The following is a 21,936-nucleotide window of genomic DNA, read 5'->3' as shown; positions in this document are numbered from 1 at the left end:
TTATACAGCAGGTCCTTATTAGTCATCAATTTTATATACATCAGTGTATACATGTCCATCCCAATTGCCCAATTCGTCTCACCACCACCCCTACCCCACCACCGCTTTCCCCCCTTGGTGTTCATACATTTGTTCTCTACATCTGTGTCTCAATTTCTGCCCTGCAAACCGGTTCATCTGTACCACTTTTCTAGGTTCCACACATATGTGTTAATATACGATATTTGTTTTTCTCTTTCTGACTTACTTCACTCTCTATGACAGTCTCTAGGTCCATGCACGTCTCTACACATGACCCACTTTTGTTCCGTTTTATGGCTGAGTAATATTACATTGTATATATGTACCACTTCTTTATCCATTTGTCTGTCGATGGGCATTTTTGTTGCTTCCATGTCCTGGCTATTGTAAATAGTGCTGCAATGAACATTGGGGTGCATGTGTCTTTTTGAATTATGGTTTTCGCTGGGTATATGCCCAGTACTGGGATTGCTGGATCATACGGTTATTCAATTTTTAGTTTTTTAAGGAACCTCCTTACTGTTCTCCATTGTGGCTGTATCAATTTACATTCCCACCAACAGTGCAAGAGGGTTCCCATTTCTCCATACCCTCTCCAGCATTTGTTGTTTGTACATTTTCTGATGATGCCCATTCTAACTGGTGTGAGGTGATACCTCATTGTAGTTTTGATTTGCATTTTTCTAATAATTAGTGATGTTGAGCAGCTTTTCATGTGCTTCTTGGCCATCAGTATGTCGTCTTTGGAGAAATGTCTATTTAGGTCTTCTGCCCTTTTTTGGATTCGGTTGTTTGTTTTTCTAATATTGAGCTGCATGAGCTGTTTATATATTTTGGAGATTAATCCTTTGTCCGTTGATTTGTTTGCAAATATTTTCTCCATTCTGAGGCTTGTCTTTTCATCTTGTTTATGATTTCCTTTGCTGGGCAAAAGCTTTTAAGTTTCATTAGGTCCCTTTTGTTTATTTTTGTTTTTATTTCCATTACTCTAGGAGGTGGATCCAAAAATATCTTGCTGTGATTTATGTCAAAATGTGTTCTTCTTATGTTTTCCTCTAAGAGTTTTATAGTGTCTGGTCATACATTTAGGTCTCTAATCCATTTTGAGTTTATTTTTGTGTATGGTGTTAGAGAGTGTTCTAATTTCATCCCTTTACATGTAGCTGTCCAGTTTTCCCAGCACCACTTATCGAAGAGACTGACTTTTCTCCATTGTATATGTTTGCCTCCTTTGTCATAGATTAGTTGACCATAGGTGCATGGGTTTACCTCTGGGCTTTCTATCTTGTTCCATTGATCTATGTTTCTGTTTTTGTGCCAGTACCATATTGTCTTGATTACTGTAGCTTTGTAGTATAGTCTGAAGTCAGGGAGTCTGATTCCTCCAGCTGGGTTTTTTTCCCTCAAGACTGCTTTGGCTGTTCAGGGTCCTTTGTGTCTCCATACAAATTTTAAGATTTTTTGTTCTGGTTCTGTAAAAAATGCCAGTGGTAATTTGATAGGAATTGCATTCAATCTGCAGGTAGCTTTGGGTAATATAGTCATTTTCACAATATTGATTCTTCCAATCCAAGAACATGGTATATCTCTCCATCTGTTGGTATCATCTTTAATTTCTTTCATCAGTGTCTAATAGTTTTCTGCATACAGGTCTTTTGTCTCCTAGTAGGTTTATTCCTAGGTATTTTATTCTTTCTGTTGCAGTGGTAAATGGGAGTGTTTCCGTAATTTCTCTTTCAGATTTTTCACCATTAGTGTATAAGAATGCAAGAGATTTCTGCGCATAAATTTTGTATCTTGCAACTTTACCAAATCCATTGATTAGCTCTAGTAGTTTTCTGGTGGCATTTTTAGGATTCTTTATGTATAGTATCATGTCATCTGCAAACAGTGACAGTTTTACTTCTTCTTTTCCAATTTCTATTCCTTTTATTTCTTTTTCTTCTTTGATTGCCATGGCTAGGACTTCCAAAACTATGTTGAATAATAATAGTGAGAGTGGACATCCTTGTCTCGTTCCTGATCTTAGAGGAAATGCTTTCAGTTTTTCACCATTGAGAATGATGTTTGCTGTGCATTTGTCGTATATGGCCTTTATTATGTTGAGGTAGGTTCCTTCTATGCCCACTTTCTGGAGAGTTTTTATCATAAATTGGTGTTGAATTTTGTCAAAAGCTTTTTCTGCATCTATTGAGATGAACATATGGGTTTTATTCTTCAATTTGTTAATATGGTGTGTCAAATTGATTGATTTGCGTATATTGAAGAATCCTTGCATCCCTGAGATAAAACCCACTTGATCGTGGTGTATGATCCTTTTAATGTGTTGTTAGATTCTGTTTCCTAGTGTTTTGTTGAGGATTTTTGCATCTGTATTCATCAGTGATATTGGTCTGTAATTTTCTTTTTTTGTAGTATGTTTGTCTGATTTTGGTATCAGGGCGATGGTGGCCTCATAGAATGAGTTTGGGAGTGTTCCTTCCTCTGCAATTTTTTGGAAGAGTTTGAGAAAGATAGGTGTTAGCTCTTCTCTAAATGTTTGATAGAATTCACCTGTGAAGCCATCTGGTCCTGGACTTTTGTTTCTTGGAAGATTTTTAGTCACAGTTTCAATTTGATTACTTGTGATTGGTCTGTTCATATTTTCTGTTTCTTCCTGGTTCAGTCTTGGAAGGTTATATATACCTTTCTAAGAATTTGTCCATTTCTTCCAGGTTGTCCACTTTATTGGCTTGTAGTTGTCTCTTAGTGTGCTTTGTATTTTCTGCGTTTTCTGTTGTAACTTCTCCTTTTTCATTTTTAACTTTATTGATTTGAGTCCTCTCCCTCTTTTTCTTGATGAGTCTGGCTAAATGGTTTATTAATATTGTTTATCTTCTCAAAAAAGCAGCTTTAAGTTTTATTGACCTTTGTTATTGTTTTCTTTGTTTCTATTTCATTTATTTCTGCTCTGATTTTTATGATTTCTTTCCTTCTGCTAACTTTGGGGGGTTTTTGTTCTTATTTCTCTAGTTCCTTTAGGTGTAAGGTTAGATTGTTTATTTGAGATTTTTCTTGTTTCTTGAGGTAGGCTTGTGTAGCTATAAACTTCCCTCTTAGAACTGCTTTTGCTGCATCCCATAGGTTTTGGATCGTCCTGAAAATAATGGTCATTTTTCTCTAGGTATTTTTAAGTTTCCTCTTTGATTTCTTCAGTGATCTCTTGGTTATTTAGTAATGTATTGTTTACCCTCCATGCGTTTGTGTTTTTTACATTTTTTCCCTGTAATTCATTTCTAATCTTATAGCATTTTGGTCAGAAAAGATGTTTGATATGATTTCTATTTTCTTAAATTTACTGAGGCTTGATTTGTGACCCACGATGTGATCTATCATGGAAAATGTTCCGTGCACACTTGAGCAGAAAGTGTTATCTGCTCTTTTGGAATGGAATGTCCTATAAATATCAATTAAATCTATCTGGTCTATTGTGTCATTTAACGCTTCTGTTTCCTTATTTATTTTCATTTTGTATGTCTGTCCGTTGTTGTAAGTGAGGTGTTGAAGTCCCGCACTGTTATTGTGTTACTGTCCATTTCACCTTTTATGGCTGTTAGTATTTGCCTTATGTATTGAGGTGCTCCTGTGTTGGATGCATATATATTTACAATTGTTGTATCTTCTTGGATTGATCCCCTGATCGTGATGTAGGGTACTTCTTTGTCTCTTGTAACAGTCTTTATTTTAATGTCTATTTTGTCTGATATGAGTATTGCTACCCCAGCTTTCTTTTGATTTCCATTTGTATGGAATACCTTCTTTCCATCCCCTCACTTTTAGTCTGTATATGCCCCTGGATCTGAAGTAGACAGCATATATACAGGTCTTGTTTTTGTATCCATTTCAGCCAGTCTGTCTTTTGGTTGAAACATTTAATCCATTTAAACATAAAGGAAATTATCAGTAGGTATGTTCTTATTGCCATTTTGTTAATTGTTTTGGATTTGTTTTTGCAGGTGTTTTTTCCTCCCTTCCTATTTTTTTCTCTTCTTTTGTGATTTCTTGACTAACTTTAATGTTTGGATTCCTTTTTCTTTTGTGTGTGTGTATCTATTGTTGATTTTTGGTTTGCAGTTGCTATGAGGTTTTGATATAGTAGTCTATACATATAAACCAGATTCTTTTAAGTTGCTGGTCTTTTTATTTCAAGTGCATTTCCAGTATCCTGCATTTGTGGTCTCCTCTTCTTAAAATTGCTGGTTTTGATATCAGATTTGTGTGCAGATGATTTCCCACCTTTACTGTATGATTGCCTTTACCAGAGAGCTTTTCCATTTGTGATTTCCTTGTTTTTAATTGTGGCCTCTTCTTTTCCACCTAGAGAAGTTCCTTTAGCATTTGTTGGAAAGCTAGTCTGATGGTGCTGAATTCTCTTAGCTTTTGCTTCTCTGAAGCTTTTGATTTCTCCATTGAATCTGAATGAGAGCCTTTCTGGATAGAGTATTTTTGGTTATAATTTTTCCTTTTATCACTTTAAATATATTATGTCTCTCCCTTCTGGCCTGCAGAGTTTCTGCCGAAAAATCAGCTGATAACCTTATGGGAGTTCCCTTGTATGTTATTTGCTCTTTTTCTCTTTTTGCTTTTATTATTTTTTCTTTGTCTTTAATTTTTGTCAATTTGATTACTGTGTGTCTTGGCATGTTCTTCCTTGGATTTATCTTGCTTAGGACTGCACTTCCTGGACTTGGGTGACTGTTTCCTTCCCATATTAGGGAAATTTTCAGCGATTATCTCATCAACTATTTTCTCAGGTCCTTTCTCTCTTCTTCTGGGACCCCTATAATGTGAATGTTGGTGAGTTTAATGTTGTCCCAGAAGTCTCTTAGCTTATCATCATTTCTTTTCATTCTTTTTTCTTTATTCTGTTCCATGGCAGTTATTTCCAGCATTCTGTCTTTCAGTTCACTTATCCATTCTTCTGCCTCAGTTATTATGCTATTAATTACTTCTAGTGTATTTTTCATTTCAGTTATTATATTGCTCATCTCTGTTTGTTTGTTCTTTAGTTCTTCCAGGTCTTTGTTAAACATTTCTTCTATCTTCTTGATCTGTGCCTCCATTCTTTTTCCAAGATCTTGGATCATCTTTACTATCATTACTCAGAATTCTTTTTCAGGGAGATGGCCTATCTCCACTTCATTTATTTATTCTTCTGGAGTTTTATCTTGTTCCTTCATCTGAGACATATTCCTCTGCCATCTCATTTTGTCTAACTTTCTGTGATTGTGGTTTCTGTTCTGCAGGTTGCAGGGTTGTAGTTCTTCTTGTTTCTGCTGTTTGCCCTTTGGTGGATGAGGCGGTCTAAGAGGCTTCTGTAGGCTTCCTGGTGGGAGGGACTGGTACCTGCCCACTGGTGGGTGGAGCTAGGTCTTATCCCTCTGGTGGGCAGGGCTGTATCAGGGGTTGTCGTTTATTGGGCAGCTGTGTGCTCAGGAAAACTTTAAACAGTCTGTCTACTGATGGGTGGGGCTGTGTTCCTGCCTTGTTGCTTGTTTGGCCTGAGGTGTCCCAGCACTGAGCCTACAGGCTGTTGGGTGGGGCCAGGTCTTGGTGAGAAAATTGCACCCTCTGAAAGGACTCACACCAATGAGTACACCCCAGAACTGCTGCCACCAGTGTCCTTGTTCCCCCAGTGAGCCATAGCTACCCCCTGCATCCACAGGAGTCCCTCCAATACTAGCAGGTAGGTCTTGCCCAGTCTCTTGTGAGGTCACCACTTTTTTTCCTGGGCACTGGTGCACATGAAACCCGTGTGCAAACTCCACGAGTGGTGTTTCTGTTTCCCCCAGTCCTGTGGGATTCCTGTGATCAAACCTCACTAGCCTTCAAAGACAGATTCTCCAGGGGCTTCTCCTCCCATTGCCAGAACCCAAGCTAGGGAGCCTGACACGGGGCTCAGAACACTCACTTCTGTGAGAGGACTTCTGGTGTATAATTATTTTCCAGTATTGGGGTCACCCACCTGGCATGTATGGGGTTTGATTTTATTGCAGTTGTGCCCCTCCTACCATCTTGTTGTGGCTTCTTTGCCTTTGGATGTAGGGTATCCTTTTTGGTAGGTTCCAGCATTTTTTTTGTCAGTGGTTGTTCAGCAGTTAGTTATGATTTTGGTGTTTCCATAAGAAGTTGTGAGCTCACATTCTTCTATTCTGCCATCTTGTCTCCATCCTATCCTCTCCATTACTATGTTGAATAAAAGTGGTGAGAGTGGCCATCCTTGTCCTGTTCCTCATCTTAGAGGAGAAGCTTTCAGCTTTTCACCTTTGAGTATGATATTAGCTGTGGGCTTGTCATATATGACCTTTATTTTTTGTTTTTTTATTGGTAGAAATAGTTTTCTATTGAAGTATATTTGATTTACAATATTGTGTTAGTTTCTGCTGTACAGCAAAGGGATTCACTTATACACACACACATATATGTATACATATGTATATATACATATATATGTATGCATATATATATATTCTTTTTCATATTCTTTTCCATTATGGCTTATTATAGGACATTGAATATAGTTTCCTGTGCTATACAATAGGATTTTGTTGTTTATCCATTCTATATATAATATTTTGCATCTGCTAATCCCAAACTCCCAATCCTACCATCCCCCAGCCCCCCCTCCCCCTTGGTAACCACAAGTCTGTCCTCTGTGTGTCTGTTTCTGTTTCATAGATAAGTTCATTTGTGTCATATTTTAGATTTCAGATATAAGTGATATCATATGGTATTTGTCTTTCTTTTTCTGACTTACTTTGCTTAGCATGATAATCTCTAGGTCCATTCATATAGCTGCAAATGGCATTATTTCATTCTTTTTTATGGCTGACTAATATTCCATTGTGTGTAGATATAAATACATATATATATATATATATATCTCACATCTTCTTTATCCATTCATCATTATTCATTATTGAGAAATAATGCTGCTATGAACATCGGGGTGCAAGTATCTCTTTGAATTATACTTTTGTCCTGATACATGCCTAGGAGTGGGATTGCTGGATCATATGACAACTATATTTTTAGGTTTTTGAGGAACCTCCATACTATTGTTTACAGTGGCTATACCAATTTACACTCCACCCCAGTGTAGGAGGGTCCCCTTTTCTCCACACCCCCTCCAGCATTTTTAATGACTTTTTAAATGATGGCCATTCTGACAGGTGTGAGGTGGTACCTCACTGTATTTTTTATTGCATTTCTCTAATAATTAGAAATGTTGATCATCTTTTCATGTGCCTATTTGCCATCAGTATATCTTCTTTGGAGAAATGTCTATTTAGGTCTTCTGCCCATGTTTTGATTGGGTTGTTCATTTGTTTGTTTGTTGACATTGTTGTATGAGCTGTTTGTATAATTTGGAAATTAAACCCTTGTCAGTCACATGGTTTGCAAATATTTTCTCCCAGTTTGTATGTTGTCTTTTCATTTTGCTTATGGTCTCCTTTGCTGTGAAAAATCTTATAAGTTTGATTAGGTTCCATTTGTTTATTTTTGCTTTTATTTTCATTGTCTTTATAGACTGATCTAAGAAAACATTGATACCATTTATGTCAGAGAATGTTTTGCCTAAGTTCTCTTCTAGGAGTTTTATGCTCTCTTGCCTTATATTTAAGTCTTTAAGCCATTTTGAGTTTATTATTGTGTATGGTGTGAGGGTGTGTTCCAACTTCAATTATTTACATGCATCTGTCCAACTTTCCGAACACCACTTGCTGAAGAGACTGTCTTTTCCCCATTTTATATTCCTGCTTCCTTTGTCGAATTTTAATTAACGATAGGTGTGTGGCTTTATTTCTGGGCTCTCTATTCTGTTCCTTTGATCCATATGTCTGGTTTTATGCCAATACCATGGTGTTTTGATTACTGTAGCTTTGTAGTATCGTCTGAAGTCTTGGAGATTATGCCTCCTGCTTTGTTCTTCTTCCCAGACTGCTTTGGTAAGTCTGGGTCTTATATGGTTCCATATAAATTTTAGGATTATTTGTTCTAGTTCTGTGAAAAATGTCATGGGTAATGTGATAGGGATTGCATTAAAACTGTAGATTTCTTTGGGTACTATGGCCATTTTAACAATATTAATTATTCCAATCCAAGAGCATGGGATATTTTTCCATTTCTTTAAATCATCTTCAATTTCCGTTATCAATATTTTATACTTCTCAGCATATAAATCTTCTACTCCTTGGTCAGTCTTATTCTTGTGGGTTTTTTTTGATGTGACTTTATTTCTTTTACTATTTTTTAAAAAATTTTTTGCTGCATCAGGTCTTAGTTGCAGCATGCGGAATCTTTTGTTGAAGCGCACAGGCTCTTGTGGCACATGGGCTTCTCTCTAGTTGTGGCACATGGGCTCAGTAGTTGCAGCCCATGGGCTCAGTTGCCCAATGGCACATGGGATCTTTGTTCCCTGACCAGGGATCAAGCCCATGTCCCCTGCATTGGAAGATGGTTTCTTAACCACTGGACCACCAGGGAAGTCCCTTGATGTGACTTTAAAAGGGATTATTTTTTCACTTTCCCTTTCTGATATTTTATTGTTAGTGTAAACAAATGCAACCAATTTCTGTATGTTAATCTTGTATCCTGCTAAGTTGCTGAATTTGTTTTTATCAGTTCTACTAGTTTTTGTATGGCATCTCTAAGGTTTTTTTGTTTGTTTGTTTGTTTTTGCTGTACGTGGGCCTCTCACCACTGCAGCCTCTCCCGCTGCGGAGCACAGGCTCCGGACGCGCAGGCCCAGCGGCCATGGCTCATGGGCCCAGCCTCTCTGCGGCATGTGGGACCTTCCCGGACCGGGGCACGAACCCGCATCCCCTGCATCGGCAGGTGGACTCTCAACCACTGCGCCACCAGGGAAGCCCAAGTTTTTTATGTTTAATATCATGTCATGCTATAATGACAATTCTTCCCTTCCAATTTAGATACTTTTTATTTCTTCTTCCTGTCTGATTGCTGTGGCTAGGACTTCCAGTACTATGTTGAATAGAAGGGGTGAGAGTTGGCATCCTTTATCTTCTTCCAGAATTAGCAGGAAGGCTTTCAGCTCTTCACTGTTGAATATTATCTTGGCTCCGGGTTTGTCATAAATAGCTTTTATTATGTTGACAGATGTTCCCTCTATACCCACTTGGGTAAGAGTTTTTATCATGAGTGGATGTGAATTTTATCCAATGCTTTTTCTGCATATATTGAGGTGATCATGTGATTTTTATCTTTTCTTTTGTTGATGTGATGTATCACATTGATTTGCATATGTTGAACCATCCTTGCAACCCTGGAATGAATCCAGCTTGATCATGATATATGATCCTTTTTATGTGTCGTTGGATTTGGTTTGCTAATATTTGTTGAGGACTTTTACATATATATTCACCAAAGATATTGGCCTGTAATTTTCTCTTTTGGCAGTGTCTTTGTCTGGTTTTGGTATCAGGGTGATGGTGGCTTCATAGAATGCCTTTGGGAGTGCTCCCTCCTCTTCAGCCTTTTGGAAGAGTTTGAGAAGGATTGGTGTAAGTTCTGTGTATATTTGGTAGAATTCCCCAGTAAAGCCATCTGGTCGTGGACTTTTGTTTTCAGGGAGAGTTTTTTTGTTTGTTTGTTTAAATTACAGATTCTGTTTCACTTCTAGTGATTGGTCTGTTCAAATTGTCTATTTCTTCTTGATTCAGCTTTGGTGGGCTATATGCTTATAGAAACTTGTCCTTTTCTACTAGGTTGTCCAATTTGTTGACATATAATTGTTCATATTATTCTTTTATGGTTTTTTGTATTTCTGTGCTATTGGTTGTAATTTCTCCTCTGTCATTTCTTATTTTGTTTATTTGGGTCTTCTCTCTTCTACTTGGTGAGCCTGGCCAGAGGTTTGTGGATATTGTTTAACCCTTTTAAAGAACCAACTCTTGGTTTTTATTGGTTTTTTAAATCTCTATCTTATTTATTTCTTCTCTGATCTTTATTATTTCCTTCCTTCTGCTGACTTTACATTTTGACTGTTCTCTTTTTTCTAGTTCTTTTAGGTGGCAGGTTAGGTTGTTTGAGATTTTTCCTTTTTTTGAGGAAGGCCTGTATCTCTCTGAACTTCCCTCTTAGGACTGCTTTTGCTGTATCCCATAGATTCTGTATGGTTGTGTTTTCATTGCCATTTGTCTCAAGGTATTTTTAAAATTTTCTCTTTGATTGCATCGTTGGCCCATTGGTTTTTTAGTAGCATGTTATTTCGTCTCCATGTAATCTTTTTTTCCCCTTCTTTTCCTTGTTTGATTTCTAGTTTGATGCTGTTTTGGTCAGAAAAGCTTGAAATAATTTCCTCTTAAATTTGTTGAGGCTTGTTTTGTGCCCTAGTATGTGGTCAATCCTAGAGAATGTTCCATGTGCACTTGAAAAGAATGTGTATTCTGCTTTTATTGGATATAATGTGCTGAAAATATCAATTAAGTCTAACTGTTCTATTGTATCCTTTAAGATTTCTGTTGCCTTATTGATTTTTCTGTCTAGAAAATCTGTTCATTGATGTGAGTGGAGTGTGAAAGCCTCCTAATATTATTGTATTCCTGTCAATTTCTCCCTTTATATCTGTTAGTATTTATGTATTTGGGTGCTTCTATATTGGATGCATATATATTAACAAGTGTAATATCCTCTTCTTGATCCTTTTATCATTATATAGTGTCCTTCTTTATCTTTCTTCAAGGCATTTGTTTTTAACTGTCTTGTCTGATATGACCATTACTACCCCACTTTCTTGTCATTTCCATTTGCATGAAATATCTTTTTTCCATACCCTCACTTTCAATCTATGTGTGTCCTTTGCCCTAAAGTGGGTCTCTTGTAGACAGCATATTGTAGGCTCTTATTTTATTATCCAATCTGCAACTCTATGTCTTTTGATTGGTGTATTTAGTCCATTGACATATAAGGTAATTCTTGATAAATATGTATTTATTGTCATCTTAAAACTTGTTTTCCAGTTGATTTTGTATTTTTTCTTTGTTCCTTTTTCTTTTTGATTTTCCTATTGTGGTTTGATGATTTTCTTTTGTATTAGGCTTGAGTACCTTTCTTTTCGGTTTTTGTGAATGTTTTTGATTTGTGGTTACTTTGGTTTTCAAGTATATAAACCCAAAACTCTATCTATTTGCTTTAGACTGGTAGTCATATAGACTCAAACACATTCTAAAAAAATCTGTATTTTCTTACTGTCCTCCCCCATATTTTATTATTTTGATATCCTTTTTATATCTTCATGTTTATCCTTTTGCTGTTCATTGTGGTTATCATCACTTTCACAAAAAAATTTTTTTTTATCTGGGTACTGGCTCATTTAAGTGATTTACTTTCCAGTTGTGACTTTCTTTCCTATAGATTCTTGATTCATTTCTATTTAGAGAAAACATTTCAATATTTCTTTCAGGATAGGTTTAGTATTGCTGTACACTTTTAGTTTTTCTTGTCTGAGATTTTTTTCTCCTTCTATTCTAAATGATAATCTTGCAGGGTAGAGTATCCTAGATTGCAGGTTTTTCCCTTAAAGGACTTTGAATATATCTTGCCACTCCCTTCTGGCCTGCAGTGGTTCTGTGGAGAAATAAGCTGATAGCCTTATGGGGGTTTCCTTGTAATTAACTCTTTGTTTTTCTCTTACTGCCTTTAGAATTCTCTCTTTATCTTTAATGGTTGCCATTTTAATTATGTCTTCATGTAGGTCTGTTTGGGTTCATCTTCTTTGGGACCCTCTGTGCTTCCTGTATCTGGATATATGTTTCCTTCTTTAGCTTTGGGAAGTTTTCAGCCATAATTTCTTCAAATACATTTTTGATCCCCTTTTACCTTTGTTCTCCTTCTGAGATCCCTATTATGCATAGATTGGCACACTTTCTGTTATCCCATAGGTCTCTTATATTGCTTTCATTTTTTTCATTTGTCTTTATTTCTGCTGTTCTGATTGGTTGGTTTCCATTATTCTATCTTCCAAATTACTTATTTGTTCTTCTGCATTATTCAATCTGCTATTCATTGCCTTTAGCTCAGCTTTCATCTCAGCAAATGAGTTTTATGTTTCTTGTTAGTTCTTTATAGTTTCTAGTTCCTTTTTACAGTAATCTGCATTTCTATCAATAGCCTTTCTTAATTCCTTAAGTATTTTCTTTTTTTAATTTATTTTTTATTTTGGCCATGCCACAAGGTTTTTGGGACCTCAGTTCCCCAACCAGGGATTGAACCTGGGCCATGGCAGTGAAAGTGCCGAATCCTAACAACTAGACCACCAGGGAACTCCCTCTTTAAGTATTTTCATTATCTCCTTTTTGAACTTGATGTCTATTAGACTGAAAATGTCTGTTTAATTGTTTTTTCTTTCACAGAAATTCTCTTGATCTTTTAATTGGGAATGGTTCCTCTGCTTCTTCATTTTGTATCTTTTTCTCTGACTCTATGAGTTTAGGAGAAAGTTATCTGCTGTAGTCTTGAAAGGCTGTTTTTTGTGGGAGCATCCCTGTGTAGCCTGTGTGAGTTTAATATTTTTGGTGTGAGGGCTGTTTTTAGTATGGATGCCTGCCATGTCTTTCCTCAGTGTGTGCTGGCTGTTATCCCCTTGATAGGGGGTGAGACTGCTGTTGTGATGACCAGAGACTGCACTGGCTATTGAGCAGGGACTCCTCTTTCTTCTGTGGTTATCACAGCCCTGTTGGGAGCAGGGTCTGCTCCCTAGTGTTGGAGTAGATGCCCCCAGATCCATTTCTGAGCTGCAGTATAAGGTAGGTGGGATCACAGTGCTCATGCTGGGAGAGGAGTCACTGAGTATTCCTCATATATGGCCTTTATTATGTTGAGGTTCATTTCCTCCATACCCACTATGTTGGGAGTTTTTATCACAAATGGATGTTGAATTTTGTTAAATGATTTTTCTGTATCTATTGAGATGATCATATGGTTTTTATCCTTTATTTTGTCAATGTGGTATATCACATTGACTGATCTGTGGATGTTGAATAATCCTTGCATTCCCGAAGTAGATCCTACCTGATCATGTTGTATGATCCTTTCATGTATTGTTGAATTCAGTTTGCTTATATTTTGTTGAGGATTTTTGCAAGTAAGTTCATTAGGGATATTGACCTTTTAATATCCCTTTAATTTTCTTTTTCTTTGACATCCTTGTCTGGTTTTGGTATCAGGGTAATAATGCTGGCCTCATAAAATGAGTTTGGGAGAGTTCCTTCTTCATTTTTTGCAAAAGTTTAAGAAATTGCTATTAATTCTTCCTTGGATATTTGGTGGAATTCCCAGTGAAGCCATCTGGCCATGGGTTCTGGTTTGTTGTGAGGTTTTTGATAATTGATTCAACCTCGTTTCTAGTAATTGGTCTGTTCACATTTCCTGTTTCATCATAATTCAGTCTTTGTAGGTTGAATGTTTCTAGGAATTTCTCTATTTCTTCTAGGCTAATTTTTCAACATTTAATTTTTCTTAGTGGTCTCTTTTGTTCCTTTGTAATTCTGTGGTATCAGTTGTAACTTCTCTTTTATTTCTGATTTTGAGACTTTTTTTTTCCCTGATGAGTCTAGCTAAAGTTTTGTTGTATTTTATTTATCTTTTGAAAGAGCCAGGTTTTAGTTTCACTGATCTTCTCTACTGTCTTTTTAGTCTCTATTTCATCTATTTCTCTTCTGATTATTTCCTTTCTTCTATTAACTTGAGGCTTCATTTGTTCTTTTCTTCTACTTTCTTAAGGTGTAAAGTTAGGTTGTTTATTTGAGATTTTTTTGTTTGTTTGCTTCTTGACATAGGCATTTATTGTTATGAAATAATTAGAAATGCTTTTGCTATACCCCTTTTTTGTAGGTTGTCTTTTCATTTTCATTTGTCTCAAGGTATTTTTTGATTTCTAATTTGATTTCTTTGTTAACCCTTGGTTGTTCAGTAGCATGTTGTGTAATCTCCACATATTTGTGAATTTTCCAGTTTTCTTCTGTAATTTCTAGTTCCATACAATTGTGGTCAAAAAAAGATACATGTTATGACTTCAATTTTCCTAAATTTATTAAGACTTGTATTGTAGCCTAACATAGGCTCTATCCTAAAGAATGTTTCATGTGCACTTGAAAAAATGTGTATTCTGTTGCTTTGGGATGGAATTTTCTTTATATATCTGTTCAGTCCATCTGGTTTAACATGTATTTTAAGGCTAATGTTTCCTTATTGATTTTCTGTCTAGATAATCTATCCATTGATGCAAGAGGGGTATTAAAATCCCCTACTATTATAGTATTGCTGTCTATTTCTCCCTTTAGGTCTGTTAATATTTGCTTTATATATTTAGGTATTCCTATGTTGGAGATTTATATATGTATAACACACACAAATGTTATATCCTCTTGTTGAATTAACTTATCATTATGCAATGCCCCTTTGTCTCTTATTACAATCTTTAACATCTATTTTGTCTGATGTAAGTATAGCTATCCTAGCTTTCATTTGGTTTCTGCTCACATGGAATATCTTTTTCCATCCCTTTACTTTCAGTCTATGTGTGTCCTTATATCTGAAATGAGGCTCTTACAGGCAGAATATAGATGGTTTTTTGGTTTTTTGATTAATTCAGTCACTCTTTGTCTTCTGAATGCAGACTTTAGGCCATTTACATTTAAAGTAATTATTTTTTTAATAATCTTTTTAGAAAGTTATTTGTTTATTTATTTTTCTGCACCAGGTCTTAGTTGCGGCATGTGGGATCTTCATTGCTGTGTGCAGGATCTTTAGTTGCAACATGTAAACTCTTAGTTGTGGCATGTAGGATCTAGTTTTCTGACCAGGGATTGAACCTGGGCTCCTTGCTTTGGGAGCATGGAGTATTAGCCCCTGGACCATCAGGGAAGTCCCTAAAGTAATTATTGATAGGTAGGTACATATTGCCATTTTGTTCATTGTTTTCTGGCCATTTTATATTTCCTCTGTTCATTTCTTCTTTTGTTGCTCTTTTCCTTTGTGTTTTGATGAATTCTATAGTGATATGTTTAGATTCCTTTCTCTTTTGTGTATTTACTATTGGTTTTTTGCTTTTTGGTTACAATGAGGCTTACATGTAACAACTAATATTTATAATAGTCTATTTTACACTGATAACTTGTTTGAATGTATTCTAAAGTTCTAGATTTTTTTACTCTCTCCCCCAACATCTTATGTTTTTGATGTCACTTTTTATATCTTTTTATCTTTGTATCCCTTAACTATTTTAGTTATAGTTTTGCTACTTGTTTTTTTACCTTCAAGCTTTATAAGTGATCTTATATCTACCACTTTTGCAATATTACTATATTCTGAATTTTACTATATATTAACCTTCACCAGTGAGATTTATACTTTCGTGTTACTAATTAGCACCATTTTCTTTCACCTTAAAGAAGTTCCTTCAACATTTCTTACAAGGCCAGTCTTTGGTGATGAGCTCCGTTAGCATTTGCTTATCTGGAAAACTCTTTATCTTTCCTTCAATTCTGAATGATAACTTCCAACCAAGAATACTCTACCCAGCAATGTTATTTCCTTCAGAACTTTGAATATATTCTGCCTCTCACTTCTGGCCAGCAGAATTCCTGCTGAAAAAACCTTCTCTTAGTATTATGGGGGTTCCCTTGTATATAATAAGTTGTTTTTTCTCTTAATGCTTTTAAGATTCTCTTCTTGTATTTAGCTTTTGACATTTTAATTATAATGTGTCTTGTTGTAACTCTCTTTGGACTCATCTAATTTGGAAATTTTGGGCTTCCTGGATTGGATGTTTCCTTCTTCAGGTTAGGGAAGTTTTCAGCCATTATTTCTTCAAATAGGGTTTCTGCCCCTGTCTCTTTATTTGGGATCCCTATAATGCAAATGTTGATCTGCTGATGTTGTCCCATAAGTTCCATAAGCCATTTTCACTTTTTTTCCCCATTTTTCTTTTTTGCTCTAATTGAGTGAGTTCAACTGCTCTGTTTGAGTTCATTGATCCTTTCTTCTGCTTTATCTAGTCTGCTGTTGAACCCTTCTAGTGTATTTTTCAACTCAGTTATTGTATTATTCAGCTCTGTGACTTCTGTTTGGTACTTTTTAATATTTTCTATTTCTTTGTATTTCTGTGTTCATTTCATTCTTTTCCCAAGTTCAGTGAGCATCTTTATAACCATTTTGAATTCTTTATCAGGTAAATCATACACCTACTTTCATTAAGGACTTTTTCTGAGGTTTTATCTCATCCTTTCATTTGGAGCCTATTCCTCTGTTTCTCACTTTGCTTGACTCTCTGTGTTGGTTTCTATGCATTAAGTACAACAGCTACCTCTTCTATTCTTGAAGGAGTAGCCTCATGTAGGAGATGAAAATTATGGTTCAACCCTGCCTAACTCTTGGTGGTCTCTTACACCACTGTGATTGTCCAAGTAGCCTATTTTATTTTTAGCAGTTCCCAGTAGCTGAGTGTGTGCCAAGAACTATCAGTGCCCCAAAGGGGAGAATCTCAGTCAGGACCTAGATTCAGGCTGATTGGAAGCCAGACCCTCAGGTGATGTTGGAACAATAATAATGCCTCTCAGGGATCACTGTCCTTCAATGCCTGATATCCAGTGTCTTGAACCACTGTATTATATATTTTGTCTATTTTTCTTTTTGGTTGTTTCAAGCAAGAGGGTAAATCTAGAGCCTCTTACTGCTTCTACCTGACAGAGGAAGTTTTCTCCCTCCATTTGAAAGCTCTCACTCCCTCTGAGCATTTAGGCTTAAAGTATTCTGTCCTAGATGGGTAGCTTGGGGGCAGTTTTGCTTTAGGGACTGGGATAATAAAGTTTCTCACAAGCTTATTTCCTCTGGCTCTTCTTGCCATTGTGCATACTCTGACCTCTGTTACTTCAGAGCAATAGGTGTGTATATATAGCTTAAGTTAAATCATCCACCATGAAATCCAAAGATCTACCTAATAATATATGCCAACCATATATTTCTGAGAGACTTCATGGGAATCTGTGAACAGGATTTAGATATTTGTAGAGCAATATTTACAATTCAATGTAGGGCTATGTGGGTGTGAACTCAGGAGTCAAACTAATTTGAATCCTTACACTACTGAGTTATACTTTTTAATTTCTCTCTCAACTTTTTTTACCTATAAAATAGGGATTTTGAAATCTTTATCTCTAACAATAGAAACCATACCTCATAGGTCTGTTTTGGGGGGTTAAGTGAGATAATCTATGTAAATTGCTTAGCCCAGGGCTAGTATGCAGTGTATTCAGTAAATGATCACCACCATGCATCATCATTTTCCTGGAGGAAACAGCATCATAATTCCATCTCAATCTCATCCAGTACTTTCAGTGGAGCCTAAGTATGTACATATTCAAGGTATATAACATTGACTCATGCAAATTTAACTTTATATAAGCTATACCATCAGTCACAATAAAATTTTAATTATAGAAATAGTTTATAATGCTTATATAATCACAAAGTAGAACTTCTGGTTTCAGCCCCAACTTGTAAAGAGCTTGGAAATCATCATTCCTGTCCTTACCATAAGAAAAAAACCTGAACAAAATGAAAATCAACAGTTTTTCTTAGCTCAACCAGAGAACTGAAATCACAGGGAAAACTGCCCCTCCAAAAACTGAAGAGACAGGCAAATAGAATCACAGCTTACTGGGAGCAGAAGCTGCTACAGCCAGTCACTGGTAGGAATACGGAGTAATTGACAAATTATTGGAGACTGAGTGTGGACCAGCTTGAGAGTTAAAAACTATTGGGGCCCAATCTTAGGGGACTTTTGTGGGGTGTACCCCCAGAAGTTCCACCAAGTTCTCAGTTCTCATGATAAGTAAAGAAACAAAAATAAGGGAATTCCTTAGTGGTCCAGTGGTTAGGACTCAATGCTTTCACTGCTGTGGCCAAGGTTCAATCCCTGGTCAGGGAACTCAAATCCCACAAGCCATGAAGTACAGAGAAAAAAAAAAGAATTATACTGGACTTTTTTTTTTTTCTTTCAGACACCATGCTAGCAAAAAGAGAGTGGTGTGAAATATTTAGTATTGAAAGGAAAAAAACACCAACCTAGAATTCTGTATCCAATGAAATTCGCCTCTAAAACTAAAGAGGAAATGAAGACTTTCTCAGACAAGCCAAAACTGTAGGAATCTTTCACTAGCAGGCCTGCCTTGCAAGAAATGTTGAAAGTTCTTCGAGAGATAGAAAATGATATGGGTCAGAAATTCAGATCTACATAAAGAATGGAAGAGAATTAGAGAAGAAATAAATAAAGGTAAAATCTTACTTTTTATTCATAATTGATTTCCATATACAACTGTTCATGGTAATAATAGGGGCAATGTATTGAGATGATGGATAAGGGAAATGAATGACAGCCATGTTATAGGATGGCAGGGAGGAGCTGGGAACACTTATAATGTACCTGTACTACCTATGAAGCAGTATAATGTTATCTCAAAGTAACTTAAATTGGTTGTAAATGTATAAGGCAAACTCTAGAGCAGTCACTTAAACTCCTTTTAAAGAAGTATAATAGATTTAGTAAGAGAAGATAAAGTTGAATCATAAAATTCTCAGCTAAAACCAGAGAAGGCAGAAGAAGATTTTTAAAAGTGCAATAAAGAGAAAACAGTTATAGTTGTATTACTATATACCATGTTCGTATCACTAATCACTTCAAATGTAAATGGTCTAAATACACCAGTAAAAGAGACAGTCAGCTAGGATTTAAAAAAAAACAACCCAAGACCCAACACCTACTTTAAATCTAGACACAGATTAAAAGTAAAGAAATGGAGAAAGATAAACTATGCTAACACAAATCAAAAGAAAACTAAAGTAGCTATATTAATTTCAGATAAAGCAGACTTCATAACAAGTAAAATGATGAGGGATAAAAACGAGCATTACATGATAAAGGAGTCAATTCTCCAAAAAGACATACAATCCTTAACATGTCTGCACCCAACAGCAGAGCATCAAAATACATGAGGCAAAAACTAACAGAAGTGCAAGGAGAAACTGATAAAGCAAATACTATAGTTGGAGACTTCAACACCCCTTTATCAGTAATTGACAGAAAATCAGTAAGGATATAACTGAACTTAACAGCACCATCAATCAACTGGATCTAATTGTTAGACGACATATTCTATAAATATCAACAGCAGAATACACATTCTCCTCAAGCTCATAAGGGATATTTACCAAGATAGACCCAAATTCTGGGCCATAAGGCATGCCTTAATAAATTTTGAAGTATAGAGATCATACAAAGTATGTTCTCAGGCCAAAACAGAATTAAACTAAAATCAGTAACAGAAAGATATAGATAGCTGGAAAGTTCTAAAATATTTGAAATTAAACAATACACTTTGAAATAACACATGGGTTAAAGAAGTGTCAAGAGAAAGTTTAAAATATTTTCAACTAAATGAAATACAATCTATCAACTTGTGGGATGCAGCAAAAGCAGTACTTATGTGCATTCAGTACTATGAATTTTCCTATATTAGAAAAGAAGATCTAAAATCAATTATCTAAGTTTCCACCTTAGGAAACTACAAAAAGAAGAGCAAGTCAAAAGTAGAAGAAAAGAAAGAAAAATTAGAGCATAAATTAATGAAATTTTATAAAAAGAAATCAATAGAGAAAAATAAACAAAACCAAAAGCTGGTTCTTGGGAGAAGATCAGTGAAATTGATAAACCTGTAGCCAGGCTAACCAACAAAATAAAATACAAAGTAGTAATATTGGAAATGAAAGAGGTGTCATCACTACTGATCTTATGTACATTAAAAGGATAAAAAGGTTTGCATTTCTCTAATAATTAGTGATGTTGCACATCTTTTCATGTGCCTCTTGGCCATCTGTATGTCTTTGGAGAAATGTCTATTTAGGTCTTCCGCACACTTGTTGATTTGGTTGGTTGGTTGTTTTTTTTTTGTGATATTGAGCTGCATGAGCTGTTTGTATATTTTGGAGATTAATCCTTTGTCCATTGATTTGTTTGCAAATAGTCTCTCCCATTCTGAGGGTTGTCTTTTCATCTTGTTTATGGTTTCCCTTGCTGTGCAAAAGCTTTTAAGTTTCATCAGGCCCCATTTGTTTATTTTTGTTTTTATTTCCATTACTCTAGGAGGTGGGTCAAAAAAGATCTTGCTGTGATTTATGTCAAAGAGTGTTCTTCCTAACCTAGAGACTGTCACACAGAGTGAAGTAAATCAGAAAGAGAAAAACAAATATCGTATATTAATGCATATATGTGGAATCCAGAAAAATGGTACAGATGAACTGGTTTGCAAGGCATAAATAAAGACACAGATGTAGTGAACAAATGTATGGACACCAAGGGGGGGAAGGGGAGGAGGGATGAATTGGGAGATTGGGATTGACATGTACGCTAATATGTATAATAGATAACTAATGAGAACCTGCTGTATAGCACAGGGAACTCTACTTCACTGTACAGCAGAAACTAACAAAACATTGTAAAACAACCATACACCCCCCCCCAAAAAAGATAAAAAGGAATATTGTGAATAACCTATACTCACAAATTTCATAACTTAAATGAAATGGACCAATTCCTTAAAAGATATGATGTACCAAAACTCACAAAAGAAGAAACAAGTACCTTAATAGTACACAGGGGACTTTCATGGAAATGAGACTCTTCTGTATGACTCTAATGGTGGATACATGATATTATACACTTGTCAAAACCCACAGAACTGTACAATACCATGGGTGAAGCTTAATATAATTCATGGACTTTAGTTAATAATGCATCAATACTGGTTCATTAATTGTAACAAATATATCACGGGTGAAGCTTAATATAATTCAAGTATTTCAGTTAATAATGCATCAATACTGGTTCATTAATTGTAACAAATATATCACACTAGTGCAAAATGTTAAGGGAAACTGGGGGGGGGGTAAAGGGAAACTGTAGTATTGGCTCAATTTTTTTGTAAAGCTAAAATTGTTCTTATAAAGTCTATTAACTTTTAAAAACCATACAAATTACTGTGACACATGGCAGACTGCTATAAAACACACAAATTTAGTGTGACACATGGCAGACTGCTATAAAACAACAGCTCAAAGCAGTTGGCAGCTATCATAACGCCTTTGAATTTCAGCTTCAAAATTCTATTATCTTGGGGAGATCAAGATGGTGGAGTAGAAGAATGAGGAGCTCACCTCCCCCTCACAAACACATCAAAAATACATCCACATGTGGAACAATTATCACAGAATACCAACTGAAAGCTGGCAGAAGATCTATTATACAACCAAAGCTGCAAGAAATATCCCCATGTAAGAGGGTAGCACAAAAGGAGAAAAGAAAAAAAAAAAAAAAGGAAACGGGATGGGACCTGCATCCCTGGAATACAGCTGTGAAATAGGAAAGGTTCCCTCACCCTGGGAACCTCTTTCACAGCAGCTAGGTGATAAAACCTGGGCTTCAGCAGACAAACCTGGGGAGAGGACTCAGTATGGCTGCATGGGGACAACCCGAAAGGCCTGGAGTATGGTTTTGGGCATCATGAGGGGTACACGCAGGCCCAAGCACAGGTCTGCCACAGGAGCCTTATTATCAGAGTGCAAAGGGGGGGGGGGTCTGCCACAGGAGCCTTATTATCAGAGTGCAAAGGGGGGGTGGGTCTGCCACAGGAGCCTTATTATCAGAGTGCAAAGGGGGGGGTCTGCCACAGGAGCCTTATTATCAGAGTGCAAAGGGGGGGGGGTCTGCCACAGGAGACTCACTGTCAGCATGTTCACGGGGAAGCACAGCTCCAGCCAAAGGGGCTTTGCGCGTACATTCATGCCAGAGGTGGGTCTGAC

At 36.3% G+C, this 21,936-nt stretch overlaps 1 long non-coding RNA gene across 5 annotated transcripts in view; it reads left to right on the top strand.

The window, feature by feature from the left end:
- LOC132488755 (uncharacterized) overlaps nucleotides 1-21,936 on the top strand; it is a 113,927-nt gene that overhangs the window by 70,215 nt on the left and 21,776 nt on the right. For all 5 annotated transcript variants that reach the window (XR_009531812.1, XR_009531810.1, XR_009531808.1 and 2 more), the window contains exon 3: nucleotides 18,084-18,355. This is a non-coding gene — a long non-coding RNA (uncharacterized LOC132488755). The remainder of the gene's footprint in view (nucleotides 1-18,083; nucleotides 18,356-21,936) is intronic.

Source organism: Mesoplodon densirostris, chromosome 4 (assembly GCF_025265405.1).
Source record: "Mesoplodon densirostris isolate mMesDen1 chromosome 4, mMesDen1 primary haplotype, whole genome shotgun sequence".
Lineage (NCBI taxonomy): Eukaryota > Metazoa > Chordata > Mammalia > Artiodactyla > Ziphiidae > Mesoplodon > Mesoplodon densirostris.
Note: the sequence above shows the minus strand (reverse complement) of the source record. Positions and strands in the feature narration are given on the sequence as shown.